Raw genomic sequence first — 19579 nt, 5'->3', positions numbered from 1 at the left:
CCACGGGTGATTTACAAGGAGATGTTCACCCGGAACAGCCGGAGACCTGCCGGCAGCAAGATTCCGGAATTCTTCCTAAGAGGCCTTGAAAGCAGTGAAACGATCCCATGTTGCAATAACTCAGAACATCATTCTGAGTGTTCCCGGCAGAGGTCATTTGGCAGAACACAACCGTGGACTAATTAGAGCCAGATGTAGGCAGTGCCATCCATAGTGCTGGATGGACAGTGGTCGCGAGCCACACAACTGAGCTCTAGTTCTCCAAACTTTCACAGAGTGCCATAAGTAGAGGTTGAACATACTGCTCCGGTTGAGTAGAGTGTAGTCGTCAAAGCTGGAATCAGTAGCACTCAGTTGAGAAGAACGGGAAGCAGTTATACCCAGTCCGCTGGCAGTGTCTAACGGGGACCAGCCTATCTGGCTGCCACACCTGTATGTTTGCACCCCCAGCAGAGCTATGCAGGCGCAATTGTGCAGCAATGCAAACTGCATACCCTGGCCAAACTTCACGGATGTACAAGAAACCACGGGGGATTTATAAGGATATGTTCACCCGGAACAGCCGGAGGCCTGCCGGCAGCAAGATGTAGGAATTCTTCCCAAGAAGCCTTGAAAGCAGTGAAACGCTCCTATGTTGCAATAACTCAGAACCTTATTCTGAGTGTTCCCAGCAGAAGTCATTCGGCTGAACACAACAGTGGACTAATTAGAGCCAGATCTAGGCAGTGCCATCCATAGTGCTGGATGGACAGTGGTCCCGTGCCAAACAACTGAGCTCTAGTTCTCCAAACTTTCACAGAGTGCCATAACTAGAGGTTCAACTTACCTCTCCAGTTGAGCAGAGTGTAGCCGTCAAAGCTGGAATCAGTAGCACTCAGGTGAGAAGAACGGGAAGCAGATATACCCAGTCCGCTGGCAGTGTCCTACTGGGACCAGCCTATCTGGCTCCCACGCCTGAATGTTTGCAAATGCGGCAGAGCTGATCATGTGCAATTGTGCAGCAATGCAAACGGTTTACCCGGGCCAAACTTCACAGGTGTAGAAGAAACCACGGGGGATTTACAAGGAGATGTTCACCTGGAACAGCCGGAGGCCTGCTGGCAGAAAGATTCCGGAATTCTTCCTAAGAAGCCTTGAAAGCAGTGAAACGCTCCTATGTTGCAATAACTCAGAACCTCATTCTGAGTGTTCCCGGCAAAGGTCATTCGTCTGAACACAACCGTAGACTAATTAGTACCAGAGGTATGCAGTGCTGTCCATAGTGCTGGATGGACAGTGGTCGCGTGCCCAACAACTGAGCTCTAGTTCTCCAAACTTTCAGAGTGCCATAAGTAGAGGTTCAACTTACTGCTCAGGTTGAGTAGAGTGTAGCCGTCAAAGCTCGGCAGAGGTCATTCGGCTGAACACAACCGGGCACTAATTAGAGCCAGATGTAGGCAGTACTGTCCATAGTGCTGGATGGACAGTGGATGCGTGCCAAACAACTGAGCTCTAGTTCTACAAACTTTCACAGAGTGCCATAAGCAGAGGTTCAACTTACTGCTCTGATTGAGTAGAGGATAGGGGTCAAAGCTGGAATCAGGAGAACTCGGTGAGAAGAACGGGAAGCAGAAATACCAAGTCAACTGGCAGTGTCCTATGGGGACCAGCCAATCTGGCTGCCACGCCTGAATGTTTGCAACCGCGGCGGAGCTATGCAGGCGCAATTGAGCAGCAATGCAAACTTCGCACCCTGGCCAAACTACACGGGTGCAGAAGAAACCACGGGGGATTTACAAGGGGATGTTCACCCGGAACAGCCGGAGGCCTGCCGGCAGCAAGATTCCGGAATTCTTATTAAGACGCCTTGAAAGCAGTGAAACGCTCCTATGTTGCAATAACTCAGAACCTCATTCTGAGTGTTCCCGGAAGAGGTCATTCGGCTGAACACAACCGTGGACTATTTAGAGCCAGATCTAGGAAGTGTCGTCCATAGTGCTGGATGGACAGTGGTCGCGTACTAAACAACTGAGCTCTAGTTCTCCAAACTTTCACAGAATAACATAAGTAGAGGTTCAACTTACTGCTCCGGTTGAGTAGAGTGTAGCTGTCAAAGCTGGAATCAGTAGCACTTAGGTGAGAAGAACAGGAAGCAGATTTACCCAGTCCGCTGGCAGTGCCCTAAGTGGACCAGCCTATCAGGCTGCCACTCCTGAATGTTTGCAACCGCGGCAGACCATGCAGGCGCAGTTGTGCAGCAATGCAAACTTCGAACCCTGGCCAAACTTCACGGGTGTACAAGAAAACACGGGGAATTACAAGGAGATGTTCAACCGGAAGAGCCGGAGGCCAGCTGACAGCAAGATTACGGAATTCTTCCTAAGAAGCCTTGAAAGCAGTGAAACGCTCCTATGTTGCAATAACTCAGAACCTCATTCTGAGTGTTCCCGGCAGAGGTCATTCGGCTGAACACAACCGTGGACTAATTACATCCAGATGTAGGCAGTGCGGTCCGTGGTTCTGGATGGAAAGTGGTCGTGTGCCAACAACTGAGCTCTAGTGATCCAAACGTTCACAGAGTGCCATAAGTAGAGGTTCAACTTACTGCTCCAGTTGAGTAGAGTGTAGCCGTCAAAGCTCGGCAGAGGCCATTCGGCTGAACACAACCATGGACTAATTAGAGCCAGATGTAGGCAGTACCGTCCATAGGGCTGGATGGACTGTGGTCGCGTGCCAAACAACTGAGCTCTAGTTTTCGAAACTTTCACAGAGTGCCATTGTAGAGGTTCAACTTACTGCTCCGGTTGAGTAGAGTGTAGCCGTCAAAGCTGGAATCAGTATCACTCAGGTGAGAAGAACGGAAAGCAGATATACCCAGTCAGCTGGCAGTGTCGTTCAGGGAGCAGCCTATCTTTGTGCCACGCCTGAATGTTTGCAACCGCGGCAGAACTATGCAGGCGCAATCGTGCCACAGTGCAAACTGCATACCCTGGCCAAACTTCATGGGTGTACAAGAAAAAACGGGGGATTTACAAGGAGATGTTCACCCGGAACAGCCGGAGGCCTTCCGGCAGCAAGATTCCGGAATTATTCCTAAGAAGCCTTGAAAGCACTGAAACGCTCCTATGTTGCAATAACTCAGAACCTCATTCTGAGTGTTCCCGGCAGAGGTCATTCGGCTGAACACAACCGTGGACTAATTAGAGCCAGATGTAGGCAGTGCCGTCCATAGTGCTGGATGGACAGTGGTCGCATGCCTAACAACTGAGCTCTAGTTCTCCAAACTTTCACAGAGTGCCATAAGTAGAGGTTCTACTTACTGCTCTGGTTGAGTAAAGTGTAGCCGTCAAAGCTGGAATCAGTAGCACTCAGGTGAGAAGAATGGAAAGCAGATATACCCAGTCCGCTTGCAGTGTGCTAAGGGGACCAGCCTATCTGGTTGTCATGCCTGAATGTTAGCAACCGCGGCAGAGCTATGACGGTGCAATTGTGCATCAATGCAAACAGCGTACCCTGGGCAAAATTCACGGGTGTACAAGAAACCACCGGGGATTTACAAGGAGATGTTCACCCAGAATGGCCGGAGGCCTACCGGCAGCAAGATTCCGGAATTGTTCATAAGAAGCCTTGAAAGCAGTGAAACGCTCCTACATTGCAATAACTCAGAACCTCATTCTGAGTGTTCCCGGAAGAGGTCATTCGGCTGAACACAACCGTAGACTAATTAAAGCCAGATGTAGGCAGTGCCCTCCATAGAGGTGGATGGACATTGGTCGCATGCCAAACAACTGAGCTCTAGTTATCCAAACTGTCACAGAGTGCCAGAAGTAGAGATTCCACTTACTGCTCCTTTTGAGTAGAGTGCAGCGGTCAAAGCTGGAATCCGTAGCACTCAGGTGAGAAGAACGGGATGCAGATATACCCAGTCAGCTGGCAGAGTCCTACGGGGAGCAGCCTATCTGGCTGCCACGCCTGAATGTTTGCATCCGCGGCAGAGCAATGCAGTTGCAATTGTGCAGCAATGCAAACTGCGTACCCTGGCCAAACTTCACGGGTGTACAAGAAACCACGGGGGATTTACAAGGAGATGTTCACCCGGAACAGCAGGAGGTCTGCCGGCAGCAAGATTCCGGAATACTTCCTATGAAGCCTTGACAGCAGTGAAACGCTCCTATGTTGCAATAACTCAGAACCTCATTCTGAGTGTTTCCCGCAGAGATCATTCGGCTGAACACAACCGTGGACTAATTAGAGCCAGATGTAGGCAGTGCCATCCATCGTGCTGGATGTACAGTGGTCCCGTGCCAAACAACTGAGCTCTAGTTCTCCAAACTTTCACAGAGTGCCATAAGTAGAGGTTCAACTTACTGCTCCGGTTGAGTAGAGTGTAGCCGTCAAAGCTGGAATCAGTAGCACTCAGGTGAGAAGAACAGGACGCAGATATATCCAGTCCGCTGGCAGTGTCCTACGGGGAGCAGCCTATCTGGCTGCCACGCCTGAATGTTTGCAACCCCGGCAGAGCTATGCAGGCGCAGTTGTGCAGCAATTCAAACTTCGCACCCTGGCCAAACTTCACGGGTTTACAAGAAACCACGGGTTGTTTACAAGGAGATGTTCACCCGGAACAGCCGGAGGCCTGCCGGCAGCAAGATTCCAGAATTCTTCCTAAGAAGCCTTGAAAGCAGTGAAATGCTCCTATGTTGCAATAACTCAGAACCTCATTCTGAGTGTTCCTGGCAGAGGACATTCGGCTGAACACAACTGTGGACTATTTAGAGCCAGATCTAGGCAGTGCATTCCATAGTGCTGGATGGACAGTGGTCGCGTGCCAGACAAATGAGCTCTAGCTCTCCAAACTTTCACAGAGTGCCATAAGTAGATGTTCAAATTACGGCTCTGTTTGAGTAGAGGGTAGCCGTCAGAGCTGGAATCAGTAGCACTCAGGTGAGACGAACGGGAAGAAGATATACCCAGTCCGCTGGCAATGAACTACGGGGACCAGCCTTTCGGGCTGCCACGCCTGAATGTTTGCAACCGCGGCAGAGCTATGCAGGCGCAATTGTGCAGCAATGCAAACGGCACACCCTGGCCAAACTTCACGGGTGTAGAAGAAACCACAGGGGAATTACAAGGAGATGTTCACCCGGAACAGACCGAGGCCTGCCGGCAGCAAGATGGCGGAATTCTTCCTAAGAAGCCTTGAAAGCAGTGAAACGCTCCTATGTTGCAATAACTCAGAACCTCATTCTGAGTGTTCTTGGCAGAGGTCATTCGGCTGAACACAACCGTGGACTAATTAGAGCCAGATGTAGGCAGTGCCGTCCATAGTGCTGGATGGACAGTGGTCGGGTGCCAAACAACTGAGCTCTAGTCCTCCAAACTTTCACAGAGTGCCATAAGAAGAGTTTCAACTTACTGCTCCGGTTGAGTAGAGTGTAGCCGTCAAAGCTGGAATCAGTAGCACTCAGGTGAGCAGAACGGGAAGCAGATATAGGCAGTCCGCTGGCAGTGTCCTACGGGAACCAGCCTATCTGGCTGCCACTCCTGAATGGTTGCACCAGCGGTATACCTATGCAGGCGCAGTTGTGCAGCAATGCAAACGGCATACCCTGGCCAAACTTCACGGGTGTAGAAGAAACCACGGTGGATTTACAAGGGGATGTTCATCTGGAACAGGCGGAGGCCTGCCGGCAGCAAGATCCCGGAATACATCCTAAGAAGCCTTGAAAGCAGTGAAACGCTCCTATGTTGCAATAACTCAGAACCTCATTCTGAGTGTTCCCGGAAGAGGTTATTCGACAGAACACAACCGTGGACTATTTAGAGCCAGATCTATGAAGTGCCGTCCATAGTGCTGGAAGGACAGTGATCGCGTGCCAAACAACTGAGCTCTAGTTCTCAAAACATTCACAGAGTGCCATAAGTAGAGGTTCAACTTACTGCTCCGAATGAGCAGAGTGTAGCTGTGAAAGCTGGAATGAGTAGCACTCAGGTGAGAAGAACAGGAAGCAGATATACCCAGTCCGCTGGCAGTGCCCTAAGGGACCAGCCTATCTGGCTGCCACTCCTGAATGTTTGCAACCGCGGCAGAGCTATGCAGGCGCAGTTGTGCATCAATGCAAACTTCGCACCCTGGCCAAACTTCACGGGTGTACAAGAAACCACGGAGGATTTGCAAGGAGATGTTCTCGGGGAACAGCCGGAGTCCTGCTGACAGTAAGATTCCGGAAGTCTTCCTAAGAAGCCTTCAAAGTAGTGAAATGCTCCTATGTATCAATAGCTCAGAACATCATTCTGAGTGTTCTCGGCAAAGGTCATACGGTTGAACACAAAAGTGGACTAATCAGAGCGAGATGTAGGCAGTGCCGTCCATAGTGCTTGATGGAGAGTGGTCGCGTGCCAAACAACTGAGCTCTAGTTCTCCAAACTTCCACAGAGTGCCATAAGTAGAGCTTCAACTTACTGCTCTGGTTGAGTAGAGTGTAGCCGTCAAAGCTGCAATCAGTAGCACTCAGGTGAGAAGAACGGGAAGCCGATATAAACAGTCCACTGGCAGTGTCCTATGGGGACCAGCCTATCTGGGTGCCACGCCTGAATGGCTGCAACCGCGGCAGAACTATGCAGGCGCAATTGTTCAGCAATGAAAACTGCATATCCTGGGCAAACTTCACAGGTGTAGAAGAAACCACGGGGGATTTACAAGGAGATGTTTACCCAGAACAGCTGGAAGGATGAAGGCAGCAAGATTCCGGAATTCTTCCTAAGAAGCCTTGAAAGCAGTGAAACGCTCCTATGTGGCAAAAACTCAGAACCTCATTCTGAGTGTTCCCGGCAGAGGTCATTCGGCTGAACACAACCGTGGACTCATTAGAGCCAGATGTAGGCAGCGCTGTCCATAGTGCTGGATGGACAGTTTTCCCGTGCCAAACAACTGAGCTCTAGTTCTCCAAACTTTCACAGAGTGCCATAAGTAGAGGTTCAACTTACTGCTCCAGATGAGTAGAGTGTAGCCATCAAGCTGGAATCAGTAGCACTCAGGTAATAAGAACGGGAAGCAGATATACGCACTCCACTGGCAGTGTCCTACGGGGACCAGCCTATCTGGCTGCCACGCCTTAATGTTTGCAACCCCGGCAGAGCTATGGAGGCGCAATTGTGCAGCAAGGCACACTGCATACCCTGGAAAAGTTCACGGGTATACAAGAAACCACGGGGTATTTACAAAGAAATTTTCACCCTTAACATGAGGAGGCCTGTCGGCAGCAAGATTCCGGAATTATTCCTAAGAAGCCTTGAAAGCAGTGAAACGCTCCTATGTTGCAATAACTCAGAACCTTATTCTGAGTGTTCCTGGCAGAGGTCATTTGGCTGAACACAACTGAGGACTAACTAGAGCCAGATGTAGGCAGTGCCGTCCATAGTGCTGGATGGACAGTGGTCGCGTGCGAAACAACTGAGCTCTAGTTCTCAAACTTTCACAGAGTGGCATAAGTAGAGGTTCAACTTACTGCTCCGGTTGAATAGAGTGTAGCCGTCAAAGCTGGAATCAGTAGCACTCAGGTGAGAAGAACGGGAAGCAGATATACCCAGTCCGCTGGCAGTGTAGTACGGGGACCAGCCTATCTGGCTGCCACGCCTGAATGTTTGCAACCGGAGCAGAGCTATGCAGGCGCAATTGTGCAGCAATAAACACTGCACACCCTGGCCAAAATTCACGGATGTAGAAGAAACCATGGGGGATTTACAAGGAGATGTTCACCCGGAACTCGGGGAGGCCTGCTGGCAGCATGATTATGGAATTCTTCCTAAGAAGCCTTGAAAGCAGTGAAACGCTCCTATGTTGCAAAAACTCAGAACCTCATTCTGAGTATTCCCGGCAGAGGTCATTCGGCTGAACACAAACGTGGACTAATTAGAGCCAGATGTAGGCATTGCCGTCCATAGTGCTGGATGGACAGTGTTTGGGTGCCAAACAACTGAGCTCTAGTTCTCCAAACTTTCACAGAGTGCCATGAGTAGAGGTTAAACTTACTGCTACGGTTGAGTAGTGTGTAGCCATCAAAGCTGGAATCAGTAGCACTCAGGTGAGAAGAAAGGGAAGCAGATATACCCAGTCCGTTGGCAGTGTCCTACGTGGACCAGTCTATCGGGCTGCCACGCCTGAATGTTTGCAACCGCGACAGAGCTATGCAGGCGCAATATGTGCAGCAAGGCAAACTGCGTACCCTGGCCAAACTTCACGGGTGTACAAGAAACCACGGGGGATTTACAAGGAGATATTCCCCCGGAACCGCCGGAGGCCTGCCGGCAGCAAGATTCCGGAATTCTTCCTAAGAAGCCTTGAAAGCAGTGAAACGCTCCTGTGTTGCAATAACTCAGAACCTCATTCTGAGTGTTCCCAGCAGAGGTCATTCGGCTGAACACAACCGTGGACTAATTAGAGCCAGATGTAGGCAGTGCCGTCCATAGTGCTCGATGGACTGTTGTCGCGTGCCAAACAACAGAGCTCTAGTTCTCCAAACTGTAACAGATTGCAATAAGAAGAGGGTCTACTTACTGCTCCGGTTGAGTAGAGTGTAGCCGTCAAAACTGGAATCAGCAGCACTCAGGTGAGAAGAACGGGAAGCAGATATACCCAGGCGGCTGGCACTGTCCTATGGGGACCAGCCTATCTAGCTGCCACGCCTGAATGTTTGCAACCACGGCAGAGCTATGCAGGCGCAATTGTGCAGCAATGCAAACTGCATAAATTTTCCAGAATTCACGGGTGTACAAGAAACCTCGGGGCGTTTACAAGGAGATGTTCACCCGGAACATCCGGAGGCCTGATGGCAGCAAGATTCCGGAATTCTTCCTAAGAAGCCTTGAAAGCAGTGAAACGCTCCCATGTTGCAATAACTCAGAACCTCATTCTGAGTGTTCCCGGCAGAGGTCATTCGGCTGAACACAACCGTGAACTAATTATAGCCAGATGTAGGCAGTGCCGTCCATAGTGCTGGATGGACAGTGGTCCCGTGCCAAACCACTGAGCTCTACTTCTCCAAACTTTCACAGAGTGCCATAAGTAGAGGTTCAACTTACTGCTCCGGATAAGTAGACTGTAGCCATCAAAGCTGGAATCAGTAGAACTCAGGTGAGAAGAACGGGAAGCAGATATACAAAGTCCACTGGCAATGTCCTACGGGGACCAGCCTATCTGGCTGCCAGGCCTGAATGTTTGTAACGGTGGGAGAGCTATGGAGGCACAATTGTGCAGCAAGGCAAACTGCCAATCTTCACGGATGTACAAGAAGCCACGGTTTATTTACAAGGAGATGTTCATCCGGAACAGCCGGAGGCCTGATGGCAGCAAGATTCCGGAATTCTTCCTAATAAGCCTTGAAAGCAGTGAAACGCTCCCATGTTGCAATAACTCAGAACCTCATTCTGAGTGTTCCCGGCAGAGGTCATTCGGCTGAACACAACTGTGAACTAATTATAGCCAGATGTAGGCAGTTCTGTCCATAGTGCTGGATGGACAATGGTCGCGTGCCAAACAACTGAGCTCTAGTTCTCCAAACCTTCACAGAGTGCCATAAGTAGAGGTTCAACTTACTGCTCCGGTTGAAAAGAGTGTAGCCGTCAAAGCTGGAATCAGTATCACTCTGGTTAGAAGAACGGGAAGCATATATACCCAGTCTGCTGTCAGTGTCCAACGTGGACCACCCTATCTGGCTGCCACGCCTGAATGTTTGAAACCGCCGTAGAGCTATGCAGGCGCAATTGTGCAGCAACGAAAACTGCACACCCTGGCCAAACTTCACGGGTGTAGAAGAAAACACGGGCAATTGACAAGGAGATGTTCACCCGGAAAAGGTGGAGGCCTGCTCGCAGCAAGATTCCGGAATTCTTCCTAAGAAGCCTTGAAAGCAGTGAAACGCTCCTATGTTGCAATAACTCAGAACCTCATTCTGAGTGTTCCAGGCAGAGGTCATTCACCTGAACACAACCGTGGACTAACTAGAGCCAGATGTAGGCACTTCCGTCCATAGTGCTGGATGGACAGTGGTCGCGTGCCAAACAACTGAGCTCTAGTTCTGAAAACTTCCACACAGTGCCATAAGTAGAGGTTCAAATTACTGCTCCGGATGAGTAGAGTTTAGCCATCAAACCTGGAATCAGTAGCACTCAGGTGAGAAGAACGGGAAGCAGATATACCCAGTAAACTGGCAGTGTCCTACGGGGACCAGCCTATATGACTGTCACGCCTGAATGTTTGCAACCACGGCAGAGCTATGGAGGCGCAATTGGGCAGCAAGGCAAACTGCGTACGCTGGCCCAGTTTCACGGGTGTACAAGAAACCACGGGGTATTTACAAGGAGATGTTCACCCAAACAGCCGGAGGCCTGCAGGCAGCAAGATTCCGGAATTCTCCCTAAGAAGGCTTGAAAGCAGTGAAACGCTCCTATGTTGCAAAAACTCAGAACCTCATTCTGAGTGTTCCCGGCAGAGGTCATTCGGCTGAACACAACCGTGAACTAATTAGAGCCAGATGTAGGCAGTGCCGTCCATGGTGCTGGATGGACAGTGGTCGCGTGCCAAACCACTGAGCTCTAGTTCTCCAAACTTTCACAGAGTGCCATAAGTAGAGGTTCAACTTACTGCTCCGGTTGATAAGAGTGTAGCCGTCAAAGCTGGAATCAGTAGCAATCAGGTGAGAAGTACGTTAAGCAGATATATCAATTCTGCTGGCAGTGTCCTACGGGGACCAGCCTATCGGGCTGCCACACCGGAATGTTTGCAACCGCGGCACAGCTATGCAGGCGCAATTGTACAGCAATGAAAACTGCACACCGTGGCCAAACTTCACAGGTGTAGAAGAAACCACGGGGTATTTACACGGAGATGTTCACCCAGAACAGCCGGAGGCCTGCCGGCAGCAAGATTCCGAAATTCTTCCTAAAAATCCTTGAAAGCAGTGAAACGCTCCTATGTTGCAGTAACGTAGAAGCAAATTCTGAGTGTTCTCAGCAGAGGTCATTCGGCTGAACACAACCGTGGACTAAATAGAGGCAGATGTAGGCAGTGCCGTCCATAGTGCTGTATGGACAGTGGTCGCGTGCCAAACAACTGAGCTCTAGTTCTCCAAACTTTCACAGAGTGCCATAAGTAGAGGTTCAACTTACTGCTCCGGATAAGTAGAGTATAGCCATCAAAGCTGGAATCAGTAGTACTCAGGTGAGAAGAACAGGAAGCAGATATACCCAGTCCACTGGCATTGTCCTAAGGGCACCAACCTCTCTGCCTGCCACGTCTGAATGTTTGCAACCGCGGCAGAGCTATGGAGGCACAATTGTGCAGCAGTAGAAACTGCGTACCCTGGCCAAAACTCACGGGTGTACAAGAAATCACGGGGGATTTACAAGGAGATGTTCACCCGGAATAGCCGGAGGCCTGCCGGCAGCAAGATTCTGAAATTCTTCCTAAGAAGCCTTGAAAGCAGTGAAACTCTCCTATGTTGCAGGAACGTCGAACCTCATTCTGAGTGTTCTCAGCAGAGGTCATTCGGCTGAACACAACCGTGGACTAATTAGAGCCAGATGTAGGCAGTGCCGTCCATAGTGCTGGAAGGACAGTGGTCGCGTGCCAAACAGCTGAGCTCTAGTTCTCCAAACCTTCACAGAGTGCCATAAGTAGAGGTTCAACTTACTGCTCCGGTTGAGAAGAGTGTAGTCCTCAAAGCTTGAATCAGTAGCACTCAGTTTAGAAGAACGGGAAGCAGATATACCCAGTCCCCTGTCAGTGTCGTCCGGGGACCAGCCTATCTGGCTGCCACGCCTGAATGTTTGAAACCGCGGCAGAGCTATGCAGGCGCAATTGTGCAGCAATGAAAACCGCAAACCCTGGCCAAACTTCACGGTGTAGAAGAAACCACGGGGAATTTACAAGGAGATGTTCACCCGGAACAACTGGAGGACTGACGGCAGCAAGATTCCGGAATTCTTCCTAAGAAGCCTTGAAAGCAGTGAAACGCTCCTATGTTGGATTAACTCAGAACCTAATTCTGAGTGTTCCCGGCAGAGGTCATTCGGCCAAACACAACCGTTTACTAATTAGAGTCAGATGTAAGCAGTGCCGTCCAAAGTGCTGGATGGACAGTGGTCAGGTCAGGCGTGCCAAACAACTGAGCTCTAGTTCTCCAAACTTTCACAGAGTGCCATAAGTAGAGGTTCAACATACTGCTCCGGATGAGTAGAGTGTAGCCATCAACCTGGAATCAGTAGCACTCAGGTGAGAAGAACGGGAAGCAGATATACCCAGTCCACTGGCAGTGTCCTACGGGGACCAGCCTATCTGGCTGCCACGCCTGAATGTTTGCAACCGCGGCAGAGCTATGGACGCGCAATTGTGCAGCAAGGCACACTGCATACCCTGGAAAAGTTCACGGGTATGCAAGAAACCACGGGGTATTTACAAAGAAATTTTCACCCTCAACATGAGGAGGCCTGTCGGCAGCAAGATTCCGGAATTATTCCTAAGAAGCCTTGAAAGCAGTGAAACGCTCTTATGTTGCAATAACTCAGAACCTTTATCTGAGTGTTCCTGGCAGAAATCATTTGGCTGAACACAACTGAGGACTAACTAGAGCCAGATGTAGGCAGTGCCGTCCATAGTGCTGGATGGACAGTGGTCGCGTGCCAAATAACTGAGCTCTAGTTCTCAAACTTTCACAGAGTGGCATAAGTAGAGGTTCAACTTACTGCTCCGGTTGAGTAGAGTGTAGCCGTCAAAGCTGGAATCAGTAGCACTCAGGTGAGAAGAACGGGAAGCAGATATACCCAGTCCGCTGGCAGTGTCCTACGGGGACCAGAATATCTGGCTGCCACGCCTGAATGTTTGCAACCGGAGCAGAGCTATGCAGGCGCAATTGTGCAGCAATAAACACTGCACACCCTGGCCAAAATTCACGGATGTAGAAGAAACCACGTGGGATTTACAAGGAGATGTTCACCCGGAACTCTGGGAGGCCTGCTGGCAGCATGATTATGGAATTCTTCCTAAGAAGCCTTGAAAGCAGTGAAACGCTCCTATGTTGCAAAAGCTCAGAACCTCATTCTGAGTATTCCCGGCAGAGGTCATTCGGCTGAACACAACCGTGGACTAATTAGAGCCAGATGTAGGCATTGCCGTCCATAGTGCTGGATGGACAGTGTTTGGGTGCCAAACAACTGAGCTCTAGTTCTCCAAACTTTCACAGAGTGCCATGAGTAGAGGTTAAACTTACTGCTATGGTTGAGTAGTGTGTAGCCATCAAAGCTGGAATCAGTAGCACTCAGGTGAGAAGAAAGGGAAGCAGATATACCCAGTACGTTGGTAGTGTCCTACGTGGACCAGTCTATCGGGCTGCCACGCCTGAATGTTTGCAACCGCGACAGAGCTATGCAGGCGCAATGTGTGCAGTAAGGCAAACTGCGTACCCTGGCCAAACTTCACGGGTGTACAAGAAACCACGGGGGATTTACAAGGGGATATTCCCCCGGAACCGCCGGAGGCATGCCGGCAGCAAGATTCCGGAATTCTTCCTAAGAAGCCTTGAAAGCAGTGAAACGCTCCTGTGTTGCAATAACTCAGAACCTCATTCTGAGTGTTCCCAGCAGAGGTCATTCGGCTGAACACAACCGTGGACTAATTAGAGCCAGATGTAGGCAGTGCCGTCCATAGTGCTCGATGGACTGTTGTCGCGTGCCAAACAACAGAGCTCTAGTTCTCCAAACTGTAACAGATTGCAATAAGAAGAGGGTCTACTTACTGCTCCGGTTGAGTAGAGTGTAGCCGTCAAAACTGGAATCAGCAGCACTCAGGTGAGAAGAACGGGAAGCAGATATACCCAGGCGGCTAGCACTGTCCTATGGGGACCAGCCTATCTAGCTGCCACGCCTGAATGTTTGCAACCACGGCAGAGCTATGCAGGCGCAATTGTGCAGCAATGCAAACTGCGTAAATTTTCCAGAATTCACGGGTGTACAAGAAACCTCGGGGCGTTTACAAGGAGATGTTCACCCGGAACATCCGGAGGCCTGATGGCAGCAAGATTCCGGAATTCTTCCTAAGAAGCCTTGAAAGCAGTGAAACGCTCCCATGTTGCAATAACTCAGAACCTCATTCTGAGTGTTCCCGGCAGAGGTCATTCGGCTGAACACAACCGTGAACTAATTATAGCCAGATGTAGGCAGTGCCGTCCATAGTGCTGGATGGACAGTGGTCCCGTGCCAAACCACTGAGCTCTACTTCTCCAAACTTTCACAGAGTGCCATAAGTAGAGGTTCAACTGACTGCTCCGGATAAGTAGACTGTAGCCATCAAAGCTGGAATCAGTAGAACTCAGGTGAGAAGATCGGGAAGCCGATATACAAAGTCCGCTGGCAATGTCCTACGGGGACCAGCCTATCTGGCTGCCAGGCCTGAATGTTTGTAACGGCGGGAGAGCTATGGAGGCACAATTGTGCAGCAAGGCAAACTGCCAATCTTCACGGATGTACAAGAAGCCACGATTTATTTACAAGGAGATGTTCATCCGGAACAGCCGGAGGCCTGACGTTAGCAAGATTCCGGAATTCTTCCTAAGAAGCCTTGAAAGCAGTGAAACGCTCCCATGTTGCAATAACTCAGAACCTCATTCTGAGTGTTCCCGGCAGAGGTCATTCTGCTGAAAACAACCGTGGACTAATTAGAGCCAGATGTAGGCAGTTCTGTCCATAGTGCTGGATGGACAATGGTCGCGTGCCAAACAACTGAGCTCTAGTTCTCCAAACCTTCACAGAGTGCCATAAGTAGAGGTTCAACTTACTGCTCCGGTTGAAAAGAGTGTAGCCGTCAAAGCTGGAATCAGTATCACTCTGGTTAGAAGAACGGGAAGCATATATACCCAGTCTGCTGTCAGTGTCCAACATGGACCACCCTATCTGGCTGCCACGCCTGAATGTTTGAAACCGCCGTAGAGCTATGCAGGCGCAATTGTGCAGCAACGAAAACTGCACACCCTAGCCAAACTTCACGGGTGTAGAAGAAAACACGGGCAATTGACAAGGAGATGTTCACCCGGAAAAGGTGGAGGCCTGCTCGCAGCAAGATTCCGGAATTCTTCCTAAGAAGCCTTGAAAGCAGTGAAACGCTCCTATGTTGCAATAACTCAGAACCTCATTCTGAGTGTTCCAGGCAGAGGTCATTCACCTGAACACAACCTTGGACTAACTAGAGCCAGATGTAGGCACTTCCGTCCATAGTGCTGGATGGACAGTGGTCGCGTGCCAAACAACTGAGCTCTAGTTCTGAAAACTTCCACACAGTGCCATAAGTAGAGGTTCAAATTACTGCTCCGGATGAGTAGAGTTTAGCCATCAAACCTGGAATCAGTAGCACTCAGGTGAGAAGAACGGGAAGCAGATATACCCAGTAAACTGGCAGTGTCCTACGGGGACCAGCCTATATGACTGTCACGCCTGAATGTTTGCAACCACGGCAGAGCTATGGAGGCGCAATTGGGCAGCAAGGCAAACTTCGTACGCTGGCCCAGTTTCACGGGTGTACGAGAAACCACGGGGTATTTACAAGGAGATGTTCACCCAAACAGCCGGAGGCCTGCAGGCAGCAAGATTCCGGAATTCTCCCTAAGAAGGCTTGAAAGCAGTGAAACGCTCCTATGTTGCAAAAACTCAGAACCTCATTCTGAGTGTTCCCGGCAGAGGTCATTCGGCTGAACACAACCGTGGACTAATTAGAGCCAGATGTAGGCAGTGCCGTCCATGGTGCTGGATGGACAGTGGTCGCGTGCCAAACCACTGAGCTCTAGTTCTCCAAACTTTCACAGAGTGCCATAAGTAGAGGTTCAACTTACTGCTCCGGTTGATAAGAGTGTAGCCGTCAAAGCTGGAATCAGTAGCAATCAGGTGAGAAGAACGTTAAGCAGATATATCAATTCTGCTGGCAGTGTCCTACGGGGACCAGCCTATCGGGCTGCCACACCGGAATGTTTGCAACCGCGGCACAGCTATGCAGGCGCAATTGTACAGCAATGAAAACTGCACACCGTGGCCAAACTTCACAGGTGTAGAAGAAACCACGGGGTATTTACACGGAGATGTTCACCCAGAACAGCCGGAGGCCTGCCGGCAGCAAGATTCCGAAATTCTTCCTAAAAATCCTTGAAAGCAGTGAAACGCTCCTATGTTGCAGTAACGTAGAAGCAAATTCTGAGTGTTCTCAGCAGAGGTCATTCGGCTGAACACAACCGTGGACTAAATAGAGGCAGATGTAGGCAGTGCCGTCCATAGTGCTGTATGGACAGTGGTCGCGTGCCAAACAACTGAGCTCTAGTTCTCCAAACTTTCACAGAGTGCCATAAGTAGAGGTTCAACTTACTGCTCCTGATAAGTAGAGTGTAGCCATCAAAGCTGGAATCAGTAGTACTCAGGTGAGAAGAACGGGAAGCAGATATACCCAGTCCGCTGGTATTGTCCTAAGGGGACCAGCCTCTCTGGCTGCCACGTCTGAATGTTTGCAACCGCGGCAGAGCTATGGAGGCACAATTGTGCAGCAGTAGAAACTGCGTACCCTAGCCAAAACTCACGGGTGTACAAGAAATCACGGGGGATTTACAAGGAGATGTTCACCCGGAACAGCCGGAGGCCTGCCGGCAGCAAGATTCTGAAATTCTTCCTAAGAAGCCTTGAAAGCAGTGAAACTCTCCTATGTTGCAGGAACGTCGAACCTCATTCTGAGTGTTCTCAGCAGAGGTCATTCAGCTGAACACAACCGTGGACTAATTAGAGCCAGATGTAGGCAGTGCCGTCCATAGTGCTGGAAGGACAGGGGTCGCGTGCCAAACAACTGAGCTCTAGTTCTCCAAACCTTCACAGAGTGCCATAAGTAGAGGTTCAACTTACTGCTCCGGTTGAGAAGAGTGTAGTCCTCAAAGCTTGAATCAGTAGCACTCAGTTTAGAAGAACGGGAAGCAGATATACCCAGTCCGCTGTCAGTGTCGTCCGGGGACCAGCCTATCTGGCTGCCACGCCTGAATGTTTGAAACCGCGGCAGAGCTATGCAGGCGCAATTGTGCAGCAATGAAAACCGCAAACCCTGGCCAAACTTCACGGTGTAGAAGAAACCACGGGGAATTTACAAGGAGATGTTCACCCGGAACAACTGGAGGACTGACGGCAGCAAGATTCCGGAATTCTTCCTAAGAAGCCTTGAAAGCAGTGAAACGCTCCTATGTTGAATTAACTCAGAACCTAATTCTCAGTGTTCCCGGCAGAGGTCATTCGGCCAAACACAACCGTTTACTAATTAGAGCCAGATGTAAGCAGTGCCGTCCCAAGTGCTGGATGGACAGTGGTCGCGTGCCAAACAACTGAGCTCTAGTTCTCCAAACTTTCACAGAGTGCCATAAGTAGAGGTTCAACATACTGCTTTGGTTGAGTAGAGTGTAGACGTCAAAGCTGGAATCAGTAGCACTCAGGTGAGAAGAACGGGAAGCAGATATACCCAGTCCGCTGGCAGAGTCCTACGGGGACCAGCCTATCTGGCTGCCACGCCTGAATGTTTGCACCCACGGCAGAGGTATGCAGGCGCAATTGTGCAGCAATGCAAACTGCGTCCCCTGCCCAAACTTCACGGGTGTAAAAGAAACCACGGGGGATTTACAAGGAGTTGTTCACCCAGAACAGCCGGAGGCCTGCCGGCAGCAAGATTCCGGAATTCTTCCTAAGAAGCCTTGAAAGCAGTGAAACGCTCCTATGTTGCAATAACTCAGAAACTCATTCTGAGTGTTCCCAGCAGAGGTCATTCGGATAAACTCAACCGTGGACTAAATAGAGGCAGATGTAGGCAGTGCCGTCCATAGTGCTGGATGGACAGTGGGCGCGTGCCAAACAACTGAGCTCTAGTTCTCCAAACTTTCACAGAGTGCCATAAGTAGAGGTTAAACTTACTGCTCTGGTTGAGTAGAGTGTAGCCGTCAAAGTTGGAATCAGGAGCACTCAGGAGAGAAGAATGGGAAGCAGATATACCCAGTCCACTGGCAGTGTCTTGGGGGACCAACCTATCTGGCTGCCACGCCTCAGTGTTTGCAACTGCGGCAGAGCTATGAAGGGGCAATTGTGCAGCAATGCAAACTGGGTACTCTGGCCCAACTTGACGGTTGTACAAGAAACCACGGGGGATTTACAAGGAGATGTTCACCCAGAACAGCCGGAGACCTACCGGCAGCAAGATTCCGGAATTCTTCCTATGAAGCCTTGAATGCAGTGAAACGCTCCCATGTTGCAATATCTCAGAACCTCATTCTGAGTGTTCCCGGCAGAGGTCATTCGGCTGAACACAACCGTGGACTAATTAGACGGAGATGTAGGCAGTGCCGTCCAAAGTGCTGGATGGACAGTGGTCGCGTGCCAAACAACTGAGCTCTAGTTCTACAAAATTTCACCGAGTGCCATAAGTAGATGTTCAACTTACTGCTCCGGTTGAGTACAGTGTAGGTGTCACAGCTGTAATCAGTAGCACTCAGGTGAGAAGAATGGGAAGCAGATATACCCAGTCCGCTGGCAGTGTCCTACGGGGACCAGCCTATCGGGATGCCACGACTGAACGTTCGCAACCACGGCAGAGCTATGCAGGCGCAATTGTGCAGCAATGCAAACTGCGTACCCTGGCCAAACTTCACGGGTATACAAGAAACCACGGGGGATTTACCAGCAGATGTTTACCCGGAACACTTGGAGGAATGACGACAGGAAGATTCCGGAATTCTTCCTAAGAAGCCTTGAAAGCAGTGAAACCCTCCTATGTTGCAATAACTCAGAACCTCATTCTGAGTGTTCCCAGCAGAGGTCATTCGGCTGAACACAACCGTGGGCTAATTAGAGCCAGATGTAGGCAGTGCCGTCCATAGTGCTGGATGGACAGTGGTCGCGTGCCAAACAACTGAGCTCTAGTTCTCCAAACTTTCACAGAGTGCCATAAGTAGAGGTTCAACATACTGCTTCATTTGAGTAGAGGGTAGCCGTCAAAGCTGGAATCAGTAGCACTCAGTTGAGAAGAACGGGAAGCAGATACACCCAGTTCGCTGGCAGTGTCCTTCTGGGACCAGCCTATCGGGCTTCCATGCCTGAACTTTTGCAACCGCTGCAGAGCTATGCAGGCGCAATTGTTCAGCAATGCAAACTGCGTACCCTGGCCAAACTTCACGGGTATACAAGAAACCATGGTGGGATTTACCAGCAGATGTTTACCTGGAACACCTGGAGGCCTTACTGCAGCAATTCCGGAATTCTTCCTAAGAAGCCTTGAAAGCAGTGAAACCCTCCTATGTTGCCATAACTCAGAACCTCATTCTGAGTGTTCCCGGCAGAGGTCATTCGGCTGAACACAACCGTGGACTAATTAGAGCCAGATGTACGCAGTGCCGTCCATAGTGCTGGATGGACACTGGTCGCGTGCCAAACAACTGAGCTCTAGTTCTGCAAACTTTCACAGAGTGCCATAAGTAGAGGTTCAAATTACCGCTCCTGTTGAGTAGAGTGTAGCCGTCAAATCTGGAATCAGTAGCACTCAGGTGAGAAG

Source organism: Dipodomys spectabilis, unplaced genomic scaffold, assembly GCF_019054845.1.
Source record: "Dipodomys spectabilis isolate Male_0828 unplaced genomic scaffold, ASM1905484v1 ptg000136l, whole genome shotgun sequence".
Classification (NCBI taxonomy): domain Eukaryota; kingdom Metazoa; phylum Chordata; class Mammalia; order Rodentia; family Heteromyidae; genus Dipodomys; species Dipodomys spectabilis.
The sequence above is the reverse complement of the archived record's forward strand: the minus strand, read 5'-3'. Positions refer to the sequence as shown.